Here is an 18741-nt window from a genome sequence, read left to right as displayed (position 1 = left end):
CTAGTATGAATGTATGAGTGAATGTTGGTGGTGGTCAGAGGGGCCGATGGCGCACTATGGCAGCCTTGCTTCTGTCAGTCTGCCCCAGGGCAGCTGTGGCTACAATAATAGCTTACCACCACTAAGTGTGTAGTGAAAGAATAATGCCTTAATTGTGCAAAGTGCTATGAGTGTCTATGATAAAGTGCTATATAAAATCCAATGCATTATTATTGTTATTATAACTTACATATGATCATTTTGGATGTGGTAGGTTTAGAAGTAACATTCTGGAGTCGGAGAATACCTACAATATTCAAAGCCATCCTGACCTTACAGCCTTCACCGCTGTCACATTTAAAACCAACCAACCAACCAACCAACCAACCAACCAACCAACCAACCAACCAACCAGCCAGCCAACCAACCAACCAACCAACCAACCAACCAACCAACCAACCAACCAACCAACCAACACACCAGCCAACCAACCAACCACCAGCCAACCAACCAACCAACCAACCAACCAACCAACCAACCAACCAACCAACCAACCAACCAACCAACCCACCAATCTTTGGGCTATTGTAGACACAAAACAAGAACACTCAGAGCTCAAACTCCACCAAGCTCTTAATTTCCTATTTTACAGATATTATCAGTTATCTGGATGAATGATCATGGTACCAATGATCATTCACATTTTGAAAGATTGGAACACATTTCTAACCCATTAATAACCAGTGTTTAAAATAACGGCGTTTAAAATAACGGCGTTTAAAATAACGGCGTTTAAAATAACGGCGTTAGGTAACGGCGTTTGTTTTTCAGTAACGGGGTAATCAAACTAATCATTTTTTATGCCGTTAAAACGCCGTTATCGTTACAGAACGTTAAATGCGGTGCGTTACATGCATTGATTGAATAAACTGTGATCCGAAAGCAACCCTGCTTCTGCAGCTGTAGTGAGGAGGCGGGTTAAAAACAAGGTGAGCGATTATAATTGGCTAAGACGGCATCACGTTCCATGGTAGCCAATCAGAGACAGTGTTTTTTTCTCATGTGCCAACACACACACACACACACACACACACACACACACACACACACACACTACAGATTTGATGAAGCAGCCAAGATGGTGAGCGAGGAGCAGTCTGATGAAAAGTTGGCATTTTTATTTTTTAATTCAGTTACTAACGCGGTTACTTTTTTGAACAAGTAGTGAGTAACTATAACTAATTACTTTTTTAAAGAAACGTTCCCAACACTGTAAATAACCATACAGTATGTTACAATGTATGTTTTAAAAAATTTGCAATGAAATGTACAATCAAAATCTAATCTAAATAAAACTCAGTGAGGTAAATGATGAATCAACCCTACACAGAGTCAAATTTTATAAAGGTCAGTCAGATACAAACCAAGAGATACATTTTTGAAATTGAATCACTGATAAGAAATACAGATCTTTCAGATTTTCAGATTGATTTAGATCCACTCCGTAATTGTATGGATTCTTCCATTAACTAAAGTTTCTTTAAAATGTTGTCAAAATCTGTAAAGCACTTTTGATGTAATCCTGCTAACAGATAAATAAATAAATGAGGGTGAAAATATTACACAGTTGCTATGAGCTCTCACCCTTTAGTTTACTACAGACAGAACTAAAAACTTCTATAATTTTTGTACACAATGACATAAGCTAAAATAAAAGATTGGCGACTTCTGTTTCTTAGAGTTTCCTCTTCTTCATTCATGTGTGAAGGATGGAGAAGGAACACGTATTTATCCTGAAGAAAAGCTTTCGTAGAGGTCATCATCTTGTTTTCTGACTTTGTAAATGGAACGCTGAAAACTCGGCCGTGACATCATTCCGTCTTTTGAAATCCAAGGTAAATGGAACGCAGCACGATAAATTAAAGTCTTCAATTATTTCTTTTTCAAAACCAGGACCAGAATCAGAAATACTTTATTTATCCTTTGTGGAAATTACTTGAAAAAAAAAAAATTATTAGAAAAGGTAAGTAAACAAGTCAAAATAAGAAAGTAACTGAGAAAAAACGATTAAAAACAAGTTGAAAAAGTAAGAACAAAGCAGGAGCATTACTGGCATTATTCGACATTGCAGGAAGTAGCAAGGTGGAAATTTGGGGTGTGGCCTAAAAGACCGTTCAAATCAACCAATAGCGTGATGGCGGCTCTCTGTAAGATACTGAGATACAACGTGTTACATATAGCTCTGCTTATACCTTAAAACTCTACATTTTATTTAGTTTTTAGAACCAGTTGTGTATCTCAGCCGTGCAGCTGTGGTGTCAACAATCACACGTTAGTCTGAAAGACTCTTTGCAGGTGCAGATGTGTTTTCTAATCAATCCCATGTCTGTAACGGTGAGATGCATCACGATCACAGATTGCTGCACCTTTAACTACTGCCTGCTGGTGTTTTTTTATCCCCCACACATCACACAATCATAGTCATCACCACGAGCAAACATTTAGAACAATCTCTACATTAATGTGCCATCATTGAACATTCACATCTGTTATTATCTATCTAAGATTTGTCTGATTTACTGTATGTTCCTAAATTATTAAATGTTATTGAAAAAGTACAGTTAAGTTTGGCATGCATCCAAAGAAGATACGTGAAACATCTCTCACCTTAAATGTCATTCTGACTTTAGGGAATAACTGGTGAATCATCGGTACCAAACTGGGATATTACAGCCACGTCTGTGCAGAGCTGAAACTGATCTGGGCTGTTTTATCATGACCAGGCGAGACAATGGAGACATTAATGGGTGCTAAAATTGCATCTCCAGGCAAAAAATAGAAAGATAAAATCACAAAAATTTAGTGAAGTGCTGCTGTAAAAAAAAAATGACCTGAAAAGATCATATCTGAGAGTATTAATAACTGTGACCAATCTCACCGCGTAACGATTTTCCTTTGAGGGCAGATTCTTATGTTTAGCATTGGACAAAAGCGTTGATGTTGGAAGACTTTTACAGAATAATTGAGGTGTTGTGTTCAGCTGTGCTCACGTTAGCAGCTTTAGGACACACTGCAGCAGGTGTTAGCTTACCATAGATCATCAAAGGGCCGCGATCGGGGATGAAAAAAAGACTAAATCTATTAAATCCAAACAGAAAAAGAGCGAGACTGGCCGGCGTCCTAAAAAGCCTCGTCCTGTGTAGAACAGGTGAACCAGTTCAAGGTCCACTGGGACGCGTCCTCAGACTGGTCAAGTTCTTTCTCTGCCTTTGGAAGGTCAATGTGAGCTCCAGTATTGCTCATGCTTTTACAACTTTAATGCATTTTTCTTTTTCCAAACAGACTTGAACTCTCAAAGTGAAGATGTGCTACTGTCTCTTTCCATGATTTAAAGTCTGAAACCTAAAGTGTGCTTGTGATGCTTTGTGTGTTACCTTTCAGAGGTTGGTAAAGAGTTTCTCTGGGGAACTGATGACCAAACCGCTCTCCTCTACCCTGAACACTAATGCTTCCGACACATGCCTCCAGAGTCCCAGCGGGTGAAGGATGAAGTTGATCTTCCAAAAAACTTTATCTGTCAGTCAAAGAATCACAGAACAAGACACCAAACAATGGGTGAATTTGAATTACATCTTTAAAAAAAAAAAAAAAAAACAGAATTCAAAGGACAGCCTATCAGAACAGATATAGGACAACAGTGAATAGTCACGACAAGCATCACATTAGTCATGTATGATGAATCACAGTTATCTTAAGTTGGTTGTTTTTTGTTTTCTTTGAACATGAAAGTGAGGAAAAACTAAAACCATTAATGATCAATAAAGACAATAAAACAGTTGCTTGTTGTTAAAAACAATAGGTTTTTAAAATAAATTTGATAGACATAGTGTAGGTTTCAAGTTCTTGTTTTAATCCCCACTTGAAGGGATTTTGCAGCATCTGCCGCAATTTCAAAACTGGATTCCAATCCAAAAATGAAGCAGTTGATTCCAATAAAGTTATTTTACTACTGAGTTGACAATTAGTTGATCTTAACATTGAACAAAGGAGGGCTTTTCAGTTGAAAAACATTCAATTGTAAAAGAAAAAGAGCAAACAAATGTTAGCACTTAAACATTTGAGTTAAACATGTCCTCACAAATTAGAAAATACTGTAATATTTTCCTTTTATTTTTCATTGTCAAAAGAATCTCTTGATAAACTATTCAAAACAATGCAATTTAACTAAAAACAAATCTTGAATGAAATAAATAAAAGAATAATACAAATGAAGAGGAAGCCTATTAATTTAAATTCTGGTTCTATAATAAACAATGCATAATTGCATAATAGTTCTTTTTCTTTTTAAAAGTGCAACTGAAAATTTATTTTGTGCCTCAACAATTGGACTTTAAAAAAAAACCAGTCTGCACTGTATTTGTTTGGACCAGCAGAGGGCGCTGGTAACCCAGTGTTTGGTTGGGATGCAGATATTCTGTGCAGTAAAGAAGAGATGCTACGCGCAAGCAGACAGAGTTGATAGAAAAATGTGACTTTTACAGATATTCACGTAGTATTACAAATATTCTTTCAGTGCTAAAGGGATAAGGAATCATTTATGAACATGTTTAAGAGTAGATGGCGGCCAGAAAGAAAGTAGTAGCAGATTTTGCCCGCCGCCTCAGCATTTGAACAAGGGAAGGATAAATATATAGCACCCTCTGCTGTTTAAAAAAAGTACTGCGATTCAATTTTCAGAGAATTGATGTGAACCTTGATACCTATGAATCGATTTTTAACTGCCTTACGATTAATCGTTACATCCCTAGTTATAATAAACCATTTCATCCAAATTTTTGATGGTAAAATAATGAAAATGTTTCCCCAAACTCAATCTGTCCAATATAATTTAATTTAAATTGAGCTTTACCTAAATAACTTTACTATATAACTTTAATTTAACATTTTTACATTTCTAATTCATAGATAGAAGGTTGAAATTGACACTGTTTTAAACATTTTTGTGTATCAACCTAAAGGACTCCACATCCCACAATGCAATGCACCAAACTAACAAAACAAATAATTCTTTAATTTTTTGAGTAAATGATCTTTGATTTATTGATTGACATTGATTTCATCTGATAAAAACATATATTTAACTTAGACAGGGATCTCGATGATTTAATTTAATGTGACTTATTTCTTTGAGACAAATGTTTTTCATTTCTCACACAAAAATCTCTCTCGGTTTAAGTGAATAATCAGCTAAGGTTCTTCTCCATCACTTTTGTGGTTTTAAATATTTTAATGACATCATTGAGATGTCTTTAGTATATTGGTTACAGGAGAGTTGGTCAAAAAACACATAAAAAACTGAAAATTGTTGGATTGAGTAGATACGAGAATATGAGTGATATGTCCAAACTTGTGGTGGCTTTGTGAAGAGTGGATTAGAGGAAGCAGTTTATAGCTTCACTAATCCCACCTGCTGATTGGCTCTCTTATGAGAACATTTTGACGTATAAAATTATTAATAGCACAAAGGTCTCAGTGTTACCTAAACACTGGTTTATTATCCTTTTACTTAGTTACAAGGAATACATTTTTCTACTTTATTTCTATTTGTGGATGTTTTGAATTCATACAGTAAGAAGTTACTATTTTCTATTTACACTTGTTTGCTTGTTTGTTTTTTTTCAGCATTCCATATCATCTTACATAAAACATGGGCAATAACCAGAAGGTGAATAGAGGAATATAATGACCAAAATGTATTTTTCAGTGCATTTTAACGGATTATAGATTCATAAGTATATGATTTCCACCACAAACCTCCTTCCAAATGAAAACATTATTTCTACATCTGGTGCAAACCAATCAGACTGGTCTGTAGTGGTGAGGAAACACTATGTTACTGCCAATGCACACCTAAGCTAAGCTATAAATGCATGGTTTAGACTTGTTCATGTGTCGAGCGTTTTGACGACTCTCCTTGAATTAGATTTCACTCTCCACTTAATCTCCTTATTTGCGTGGAGAGGCTTTTTTCCCCCTTTGAGGAGGTGATGCATGATGTTGGTTAATCCTCCATCCTGCATGGGCGCAGGCAGGCCTTTGATCATCTCCTGTTTGATGAGAGATATCGACAGACCTCGTGTAACGCAGCGGACGGTCTGCTGCAGCCCTATAACCCCCCCCAACCCCCACCCACACACACACACACACACCGACTGCAGTCGCTCAGTTTGATGAGATTAAAAAGAGGAGAAGATGGAAGCAACAAATGTTGGAAAACGTGGCAGTGAGGGAACAACAGCATCACAAAGCCACCAACTGGACCTTGACTTGATTTATAAGTGCTTTCCAAAGCTCCTCCCTCTCAAACTACCTCACAGGTAAAACAAACACTTCAGTTTAATACAGAATATACAGTATATGTTATACTTTATTGTCATATACAGTATGTAAATGTACATACATGAATTGTTTTCTCTTAATTTAACCCCTTCCTGAGGAGCAGTGGGCAGCCACAATGTAGCGCCAGGGAGCAGTTCCATTTTTAGTAGCCGTTATACCACCTCGTATCACCTTTGACAAGATCTGAGGTGTTTGTGACCCAATGCGACGCAGCGGTTGGACAAAACAGTGGACTATCGTCTTGAATAGAATATTCCTGTGGTCAGAATAAGTGAGGATGACAATAAAGTGACGTAGCAGCTCTGGTGAATGTTTGAAACAGCGGAAACAGCTGACTGACTCCACTGCTGCTGTGATAAACACACTGTGGAGCAGTGTTTTTGTTTGATTCCCATTTGGAGACACTAACGACAAGCTAATTGTGATGTATTTTTGTAGACACCTGAGAAAGGTACGTCAGCTTACTCTTTATAGATTTAGAGAATCAAAAACTCTTCAGTCACATTGTTTCATCACTAAAAGAGACAGAGAAGAGAAAAATTAAGAAACCACCAGAAACACTGTTTATTATCTTGAAATAAAAACAAATCGACAAAATAAATGAAGCTGCTCTGGATAATTCTTTATTTAAAAGTAACTAAACCCCTGCTTTCTCCTGACCTGCCACTACGAGGGAAATTCAAAAATGCCTTGATTATGGGTGGGGCTCCTGGAGCAGCTAAGACACGCCCACTCTACACTAAAAAAACCTCCAATGAACAAGCTATGCTATGCTAACTAGCTATTCATTACTCACTTGCCTCTCTATTCACTGTTCTCGCAATCCAACTTACCTAGTTTTTATGAAAGGGGCGGGGCTAACAGTGCTTGTTTGTGGCGCAAGATGGACCTAAAACATCACATGTTCTCAGCCAATAGCTAAAAATAAATTGTATTAGCGAGGTTTCAACCCATAGAGGGCAGTGACTCTGACATTTTACAACTAAATATGACAAATTGAAATACTTTGACTTAAATGTTGACAGATGGACCTGGATCAGGATTTGTATTCAGCGGTTACTCTTTAACTTTTAAAATCAGATAAAGACGTCTCATAGATCAAGAAATCAATTGCTCAAAAAATGTATGCTGATATCAAAATTGATAAGAATTCAAAACTCGACAATTCAAAACAATGAATAAACGGGGGTACTACTAAAATAGCTACTGACTCTTTCAGCACCATGGACAGCGACTAATGGTCTGATTTACAGCAGTTAAAGAATGCAGCCAACATAAAGACATGTTCCACCTCCTAAAATTACTGCTTGAAAGTTTGTTTTGATCTCCACTGTAAACTCTCTCTTATTGACCTATGCGAATAGTTTGGTGCATTGCATTATGGGATGTGGAGTCCTGTAGACATATGCATACAAGTGTTTTTCCTTCATCTTTACTGTGATGTCTTGTGTTTTCCCTAAAAAAAAAAACCAACACATTTCAGGTGTTTTCACTGAGAGTTTCAGCAAAACGATGGAGAATGATTATTTTGGGGTTTACATTGAATGTTTGTCTGTAACTGAATGTAGTGAGATGGAGTAATGTGAACAAACTTGAACACAAATAGATTCAAACCTCTTTCCGTCCTCTTCGTGTTGTATATGTATTGCACTTCCCGAACAGGCCTTGAACATCCTTTTTTTTGTTAAAAATAACGAATATGTCACATTCTGAGTGTAAATGACTAAACACATAGTTATAGATTTGCTTATGTTGGAGATTTTACTACCATGACTAAAATGAGACTACAAATAAAAATAAATCTACAACTTAAATCTACAATTTAAGTGATTAAATATATAGGGGACTAAGTTGTGGCTCCAGTCTTTTACGAGTGACTAAGACTAAAACAAAATCAAATGTTCTTGTAAAATCTAACACTGATGTGAACAAAAGAGTATTAACAGTCGAGACCAAAGCAAACGAGTGCATAGCAATTTCAACCTTTTACATCTTTTTCAATACAAATATATATGGTCCAGCGCATTCTTCACAGGTTTGGTGCGAAATCATATGATGTAACTGAAATAATGTACAAAGATAAAATACCAAAATATATTTAAAAGGGTAAAATATATCTGGATTAAAAATATAAGTTCTGTATAAAAGGTATTTTATTAACTAATGACCATGTGTGTACAGAGTTAATCCACACGTGAAGCTTTGTGAGTGTCCAAGGAGCAGATTGACCTTGTGCAGTCTCTCTGGTACTCAATGGATTCTTTTCAAACCTTTATTCTATAGTTTTTATTCTCTTTGAGACGAGTGTTGACCTTTGGAGAGAAAACAGCTCACAACTACAGAGGCCTTGGAGACAAGATGAATGAGCACTTAGAACTGCCATCTGCAATGGAAGACCTGGATGGATTTTTTATTTTAAGTCAGGAGTTCTAATATGAGCGCAATTTAATATATGAGAGGGGGAGTGGGATCTGGATTTTCATAATCTTATGATAAGGAAAGGATTAAGAATAAAGAAGGGATTAATTTGCTTAATCTGCCAATATGGTTGACCAACAATTTCCCCCCCAGGCTGGCATATGTTCCCCTCTTTGTACAAACCACAGTATAACCCACTTATTATTCTTTGATTAAGTTCTTTTGATCACATCATGATCTGATTCCTGTCTCTCAATTGTTCAGTGCATCCACACACAGGCAGTCACCTGTTTAAACACCAGTTATATTTATTACATAAACCAGTATCAATGATGAGAGATTCCATTAAATAAATGTAGAACAACTACATTTCACTGTGCCAATTTAATTATTGGGTATTCTTATCACACACATGGTGACAATAACTACATCTCCCATTGTTTTTTTTTTTTTATTTTATAAATGTGTAAGTCTCTTAGATCAATGAATTGATCATCATTTACTCAACAAATAGGGAAAAAGTTAGAAGTTGGCACTTCAAAAATTGTTTACAATTCCATCATGAACACTTTTTGTGCATTGCATTATGGGATATAGAATTGCAGAGACAAGCGTATAGAAGTGTTTATACTAGTGGTGGGACCTAATTTAAAAAAAAATACCAAATTGATTAGAGACTTTGTAAATGCTTAATCTCGATTAATCTAAATTAATCTTCTAACAATATTTCACACAAGAATTTTCAATTTAAATGTATGTTGGTATATGACTGAATCCATAAAACAATAAATGAGCTTAAACAACTATTAATATTGAGGTGTTAGCTGCTACATGTTTAACATTGACGTGCGAGCTGCTACACGTTTAACATTGAAGTGCTAGCTGCTACATGTTTTATCATTGAGGTGCTAGCTGCTACATGTTTATCATTGAGGTGCTAGCTGCTATATGTTTAGAATTGAGGTGCTAGCTGCTACATGTTTAGCATTGGAGGTGCCAGCTGCTACATGTTTAGCATTTAGGTGCTAGCTGCTACATGTTTAGCATTGAACTGCTAGCTGCTACATGTTTAGCATTGAGGTACTAGCAACTACATGTTTAGTATTAAGGTGTTACCTGCTATATGTTTAGCATTGAGGTGCTAGCTAATATTTGTTCAAAATTGAGGTGCGAGCTGCTACATGTTTTATCATTGAGGTGCTAGCTGCTACATGTTTAACATTGAGGTGCTAGCTGCTACATGTTTAGCATTGAGGTACTAGCAACTACATGTTTAGTATTAAGGCGTTACCTGCTATATGTTTAGCATTGAGGTGCTAGCTAATATTTGTTCAGAATTGAGGTGCGAGCTGCTACATGTTTAGCATTGAGGTGTTAGCTGCTACATGTTTAGCGTAGAGGTGCTAGCTGCTACATGTTTTGCATTGGAGGTGCCAGCTCCTACATGTTTAGCATTGAGGTGCTAGCTGCTACGTGTTTAACATTGAAGTGCTAGCTGCTAATTGTTTAGCATTGAGGTGCTAGCTGCTACATGTTTTACATTAAGGTGTTAGCTGTTGTATGTTTTGCATTGAGGTGCTAGCAGCTACATGTTTAGCATTGAGGTACTAGCTACTACATATTTAGCATTGAGGTGCTAGCTGCTACATGTTTAGCATTGAGGTGCTAACTGCTACATCATAGCAGTGAGGTGCTGACTGTTGCATGTTTAGCATTGAGGTGTTAGCTGCTACATGTTTAGCATCAAGATGTTTGCTGCTACATGTTTTGCATTGAGGTGTTAGATGTTACATGTTTAGCATTGGGGTGCTAGCTGCTACATGTTTAGTGTTAAGATGTTAGCTGCTATATGCTTAGCATTGAGGTGCTAGTTGCTAGTTTATATTTGTTTAGCATTGAAGTGCTAGCTGCTACATGTTTAGCATTGAGGTGTTTGCTACTACATGTTTAGTATTGATGTATTAGCTGCTACATATTTAGCATTGCGGTGCTACCTGCTACTTGTTTAGCATTGGGGTACTAGCTGATATATGTTTAGCATTGAGGTGCTAGCTGCTTCATGTTTAGCATTGAGGTGCTAGCTGATAAATGATAGAAGTGAGGTGCTAGCTGCTACATATTTAGCACTGAGGTGTTAGCTGCTACATGTTTAGCATTGAGGTATTAGCTGCTACATGTTTAGCGTAGAGGTGCTAGCTGCTATATGTTTAGGATTTGAGGTGCAAGCTGCTACATGTTTTGCATTGAGGTGCCAGCTGCTACATGTTTAGCATTGTGGTGCCAGCTGCTACATGTTTAGCATTTAGGTGCTAGCTGCTACATGTTTAGTATTGAGGTGCTAGCTGCTACATGTTTAGCATTTAGGTGCTAGCTGCTACATGTTTAGCATTGAACTGCTAGCTGCTACATGTTTAGCATTGAGGTACTAGCAACTACATGTTTAGTATTAAGGTGTTACCTGCTATATGTTTAGCATTGAGGTGCTAGCTAATATTTGTTCAGAATTGAGGTGCGAGCTGCTACATGTTTAGCATTTCGATGCTAGCTGCTTCATGGTTAGCATTGAGGTGTTAGCTGCTCCATCGTGAACACTTTTTGTGCATTGCATTGTGGGATATTGAGTTGCAGAGACAAGCGCATAGAAGTGTTTGTACTAGACAAGATTTATTACGAACAATAAATGCATGGCGTGAAAGTAACTACTAACTTTTTTTTAGTACTATTCAGTTGAGCTACTTTTTACTTGTACTTGAGTATTTTATATATGACTTACTTGTACTTGTTCTTGAGTACAATTTCAATCAAGTACTTCTACTTGTGTAGGATATATCTTTATCCTTTACACCTCTGAGTAATAAGAGAATAATTGTAACTAACCACTAGCTTCCTGCTCACAGTTACTGACTGCATTTGAAGATCACCTTAGCCATGTTAAAGCTTTTCCAATGGTTTCTGTGGCGAAGGTGAGAAATGTGTGAAAGCGTAGAAGGTGTCACAGCCTTGACCTGGACCTCCCACTGGGTAGAGCGTGCGTGGCGGTTAATGTGAGTTTCTGTATTTATTCAGTGATCTTTAAGCCGTTGAAATGAAAATTCTGCGTACCTACCAGTGGCTCAGTCGTTTGATTAGAGTTAATCAAAGACTGTTTGTGACTGGTTGTGAATTAGAGCAGGATGTCGAGGAAAGTGTTTCCTGAAGCAAAAAAGCAAAAGTATTTGATACTTGATATTCTCCTGGTATTTAAAACTTAACTATATATATATATATATACATACACACTGTTTAAAAGGGAAAAAAAATCCATCCAATCAAATGCTACATGCTGCTGTCTTAAGTCTTAAGTGGTAGAGGTAGTTAAGGGTGGGATTTGCCTCCGAGGATCCACTGACATAAAGCAGTCACTTGAAGGGAATGAGGAATGTGTTTTTAATGATCTCTGGAGACAGAGGAGCTATATTTACCATAATCCCACCAAGCCTGGGGGAGCATCAACTTCTAATCACCTCCATCGTCCCTCCCCACTGCAGATAGAGATCAGTGCCTGTTACAAAACTGAAGATACACAGGCTTCAACACATGGGGAACGCTGCTTTAAGACATGATGTTTGGAGCTGTTATATTCAAAGAATGCTGTAATAATGTCTTACTACTGTTTATTAAAGATGGAAATTTAAAACAAATCAATGCAAACAAAGGATTAAAGACTTTCATTATTACTGGATACTTTGTCATCATGTACAGTATATCTGCATCATGATGTGTACATGATGTGCTTCCACCATACCCTAGAAATCATTACTTTAATTATCCAATCAATCAATATAAATAAGATAAGAAATCGCTGCTGGATGCATTTTGATGCATTATTGCCACTTGTGGCTCAGATCTTTAAAGTGTTCGTACACCCCCAGGTTTTTGCTGACCTGCCGGTAGGGGAGAAAAGTTAAAAAAAATGCCTTGATTATGGGCGTTGGTCCTGGAGTAGTTAAGACACGCCCTTTTACAGCAGCCCCACTGCACAGCCGAACAAGAGGTACATGCATGTCCGCACACTCGCAGAGATAGACGGGAATATGCACACAACGTCTATTTACATACACACATATCTTAAAGAACCCTCTGATTAGACCAAAATCAGAGTCACAAACATCACTTTTTTTGCCACAGCTTTCAGTGAAAACACCAGAAATGTGTTGAGAAGTCACTTTTTGCAGAGTTTTTGTGTCAAACACAATAAATCACAGTAAGAATGAAGTAAAAACACTTTAATGCATTATCTATAGGACTCAACATCCCACAATGCAATGCACCAACTATTCCGACAATGTCAGTAAAAGAGTGTTTAGTGAAAACACACACCCACAGAGCTGCGCAGTTCCACATGGAGCTCTGAACTGGGATTCAAGTGCACGTATTTTATATGTGCACACGTGGAGCTTCTGACTGTAACCTTAACTCATATAAATGTATGTGTACGCAAAAATGTCAATGATATAAAGAGAAAAAAAAAAACACCAGTTCATTTATTCTCTCATTTCACTCCGATTTATGATTTTTGCACAAAAACACCCTGTAAAAGACATAAAAAACCCAAAAAACAACAATTATTGTTTGACTCATAAGCCAACAAATTAAAATAAATGTTAACCTAAGTAAAGCTTTCACGTCTATTCTGTTGAAAACAATGTTCAGATGGTTTTGTTACTGAACAATAATTGTGAACATGTGGGAAGATTAAACATGTGGGATTAAAGACAAATGTAAAAACAAACAGGACAGATGAACCAATCACACACTATGCTCTGTATGTCGTCCTCACAAACACACAACCAGAGTGAAAAACATCAGGTGTTAATTCATTTTTTAAACCAGATGTGATGAGTATCAGAGGGTTACCCATGATGCACCCCTGTAGTATGTTAGTCGTCTTTGTTTTTTTATGATTATTCTCTCACACAGACTCTGCAGATTTGCCTCAGGAGCGTTTCTCATTCTGGGTTTGTGTATTTGCTCTGATTAATTCCAGTAATGATATCAGCGCTGGTGTGCAGGGCTAAGCTGTGTCTAATAGGCCCCAGTCTAGACATACCCATACCAATTATCCACTGTAAATAGAATTCACGCTTTGGCTCAAGGCGTTGTTGATTCAATTCTTTTCACTTCATATCTGCATGATTAGAATGAAAGAGAATAAAACACATGCTTAGAAGGTGAAGGCTGATGATTGTTCTGACCAAACGTGCACAACACGTGCACAGTGGTGACCATGAAATGATGAAATAACACCAAAAAGGGTTTGTTTATTAAAAATGCAACACGAGCAAGTGAATGAAAATATATACAAACGAGGGTGGAAAATGCGCATGAAACACATCCGTTTGAAAATGTCAGGAAACATTTCAGTATTAAACAAAGCAAAACAGCATGTGGACCATAAATCACTGCGCGATGTGAACTGCATTACATTACTGTGTGGAAGTCTGGGGAAATACTTAGAAAACTGCATTACAGCCAATAGTCATTCTTCAAAAAAGAGCAATTTGTGTCATTCACATGGCAGAATATCAGGAGCACAGAAACCTACGATTCATATCATAAAAAAATATCAAAATTAAAGGATTCAGTAACTATTAAACAGCACAAATAACACACAAAGAAAAACATAAATAGGAAGAAAATATCCAACAAATAATGTTTGTTTGTTTTTGTGTGTGTAAATGGGTAATAAGGAGGCTAAAGAAATGTGGAACCTTAATTTTCTTAAGGAGAAAGGGTGGGGCCAAATTAGCATATGTTTTACGCCCACTTCCTTTCATTGAATATTTTAACAAATAAAAAGCTTAATTGTCTCACTATAATGATGCAAATATTGAAAATTGAATAACATTAAAACATAAACTACAAACAAACTCACCAACCAACAGACCAAGCAACCAACCCACTACTGACCAACCAACCAAACAAGTACTGACCAACCAATCAACCCACTACTGACCAACCAACCAAACAAGTACTGACCAACCAATCAACCCACTACTGACCAACCAACCAACCAAGTACTGACCAACTGACCAACCGACTAACCAACTACCGACCAACCAATCAACCAACTAGTGACCAACCAACCAATCAACTACTGACCAACTGACCAACCAACTAACCAACTACCGACCAACCAATCATCCCACTACTGACCAACCAACCAATCAACTACTGACCAACTGACCAACCAACTAACCAACTACCGACCAACCAATCAACCAACTAGTGACCAACCAACCAACCAATCAACTACTGACCGACCAACCAACTACCGACCAACCAATCAACTACCGACCAACCAACCACTGACCAACCAACCAACTACTGACCAACCAACCTACCAACCAAGTACTGGCCAACCAATCAACCAACTAGTGACCAATCAACTACTGACCAACCAACCAACCAACCAACTACCGACCAACCAACCAACCAACTACTGACCAACCAACCAACTACCGACCAACCAACCAACTAGTGACCAACCAACCACTGACCACCCAACCAACCAACCAACCAACCAACCAACCAACCAACCAACCAACCAAGTACTGACCAACCAATCAATTAACTAGTGACCAACCAACCAATGATCTAGTGACCAACCAATCAACTACTGACCAACCAACCAACCAACCAACCAACCAACCAACCAACCAACAACTACCAACCAACCAACCAACTAGTGACCAACCAACAACTACCAACCAACCAACCAACCAACCAATCATCCAACCAACCAAGTACTGACCAACTAATCAATTAAGTAGTGACCAACCAACCAATGAACTACTGACCAACCAACCAACCAATCAACTACTGACCAACTAACCAGCCAACCAACTACTGACCAACCAACCAGCCAATCAACTACTGACCAACCAATCCACCAACCAACCAACCAATCAACTACTGACCAACCAACCAGCCAACCCACTACTGACCATCCAACCAACTAACCAACTACTGACCAACCAAAAAAAACAACTTCTTTCATGAATAAGTCTTGCAAAATACAAGAAAATAGGTCAGAAATCTAAAAATGTATCTTCCTGATAAATAAAATGCATGTGGTGTATAAAAGGTAGAGCTTTTAAGAATTAAAAGCCATTGTTTTATTCATCACAGCTAAACACACTACCTAAAAATGTGAGACAACAAAGCTGTTTAAGCACAATAAAAAGTGTAGCAGACATTTATTTTTTGTCACGCTGACTGAGTCAATGAGTCCTGTTTCAGCGAATTATAAGAAGAGCTGACCTAGTTATCTGTTCAAAAAGCATAAATCAAAGAACTTGCACTAGATAAGAAGCTAATAAAGCCTTTACTAAAAGTCAGTGTTTAATGGGTGGAACAGTGACAATTTGTTTTCCATCCTGAAGTGTTAGAGCTTGGTAAATTGTTGTGTTTAAAGCCTAATTCTTCAATCAGGACTCTGTGATGTAAAAGCATCACAACCTGTGCATGGTCGCCTACTTACACACTCCGACATCTGCTTACAGTGCAGAAAGAGAAAAAGTCTGAGCCGCCAAGCTGAAGTCATCATTGGGGCGAAGGTACATCACAAGTGACACACAGTCTGAATCTAAAATCTCTATATAGACAGGTTTACATTTTTAATGAAGTAATCATTTCTTATTCATAACAGCTCTCGATCCACCATCTTTTTTACTTATGATAAAAAAGCAGTGCTGGACTGACGAGTCAGGTGGTGGTAGGTGTGCGACCTTGAAGCTGCAGGAGAGTAACAAAGTGCAGAGCTCATTCAAACCAGGGATTAGAGTTTCCTTTTCTATGTGATAAAGCTCTATTCTGGAATATTTTTCCACTGTGGAGCCAATCTTAAAGAAGACACATTTTCCCCTGGTGATGATTCTTAAGAGGTTTCAGGGTGTTTCAGGGGGTGAAGGGTTACAGACCCATAGTGATGCTGCTCAGGGTGACTTTCCACCTCCTGGTCCATTTATTTAACTGCTCAGTTTGTAAAGTTTAAAAATACTTGGAAATTATTCATTAGTCAGTAAAAGCCGAAGTTTATGAAGAACTGAAAAGTTATACTAGAGTAAAAGTGAAAGTCTATTGCTTAGAAAAACAGTAAATGTCACCAATGACAATATTATTCAGAAAAAGTTGTTTTTTTTTATTAGATAAAGACAAAGTGTAGGATTAATAGATCAATAAATCCAAGATCATTTGCTCTAAACAAAAAATGTAAAATGTAGAAATTGACGGTCAAATGTTTGTTTTGATCTACACTGTAAACACACTTATTGACATTGTTGAAAATTTTTAATGCAGGAAGTTTATTATTATTTGGGCCACAGTATATAGTCATCTTAAAGATGTGAATCCATGTTTTAATCAGAAATAAAATGGGTTAAAAGTGACCAAAAATGGTGGAAAAGGTTGTGAAATGGGATTTTAAAAACCACAGCAAATGGTTAAAGGTTTCAAATTAGAGTGGGTAAAAATGGACAGAAAAAGTGGTAAAAAGTGTTCAAAGTGTCAATATTGGAACAATTAGTTTATGTCAGGATGGGATTTTATTTTGGAAGGCAGGCAGGGAATCTTGGCCTCCCTCCCAGCAGCCTTCTCCTGCTGATTGGTCTCCTGCTGCAACTGATCAACTGCTGGGTATAAATGGGGTCAGAATGGAGTAAAAACACTTCTATGCGGGACTCCACATCCCACGATGCAATGCACCAAATTTGACCAACAATGTAAATAAGAGAGTGTTTACAGTGGAGATCAAAACAAACTTTCAAGGAGGTGGAACATTAGCAGCTGGTCAGTGTCTTAAAGGCTGAGTTCACACCGCAGGCAAATGTGGCCCAAATCCGATTGTTTGAGGGGTCAAGTGACCAGATATGATTTTTTAAAAACAGTGTGAAGACTCAAATGTGGCCCAAAACAAAACATTCTTCCAAAACAGATTTAGGCCACTTTCATATGTGGTCCTGAATCAGATACAGATCTGATATTTTTCAATGCAACCTCAGTGTGAGCGGTCAAGGCGGATTTAATGCGCATTTGATACATTGACGTCACTTTATAGCAACAGCTGTAGGCAGCAGTGAGCGCTGCACAAAAAGAAGAAGAAAAAAAAGAGTGACAGCGTGCAGCTGTGCGCTGTCCTCTCATCATGGAGCAACAGGGACAGCACTGAGACAAGCTTGAAGCATCCACTGTTGAATCAATCCATTTTCTGCACAAGAACATGGATTATCGCTATATTTGATATGTGGATTATGTGAATACATCCAATGTCTCATTCACGCACTACACCTGTGTTTGATGTGAGATTGTTACCCCATGTGCTGACCTGATGTTGACATTAACAGTTGTCTGTTAATAAAAGTAGGCTTACCACTAAAACAAGTGTAAAATATGTCAATTGTATGAGGAAAAAATAGGTTTTAACCATCGGTTTTGGTAATACCTAATGTCTGTCGGACCTGCAGGTTTCAGTTTTGCTCTAAAGATTGAAGGTTCATATCATAAATGGTCTGTGTTTAAAAGCAAATTGGTACCACAAAAAGCCACCCCAAACATATTTGGCTCTTTTTTTTCTTTCTCCTCGTCCTGGTCCACCTGCTCATTCATTCTCCCGCTCCGCTGCACAAAAACTTTAAGACAAAGGCGACAATGCAGATTGAAGCCACATACAGTGAAGTTTGATATAGGTCACATTTGAAATGGTAATGTGAACAGACAGACGAAAAATCAGATTTGAGCAAAAGAATCAGAATTGAGCATTAAGGCTTGCAGTATGTGAACGTAGCCTTTGTGGTCTTTAGCTGCAGTAAATCAGGCGACCAGTCGCTGTCCATGGTGCTGAAGAGGACAGCAGCTGTTGAAATGTTGACTTTTGTATTCTAATCATACTTTTTTTTTTTTTAAATT

This window comes from Gouania willdenowi, chromosome 20 (genome assembly GCF_900634775.1).
Source record: "Gouania willdenowi chromosome 20, fGouWil2.1, whole genome shotgun sequence".
In the NCBI taxonomy this organism is placed as follows: domain Eukaryota; kingdom Metazoa; phylum Chordata; class Actinopteri; order Blenniiformes; family Gobiesocidae; genus Gouania; species Gouania willdenowi.
This window is presented reverse-complemented; position numbering follows the sequence as displayed.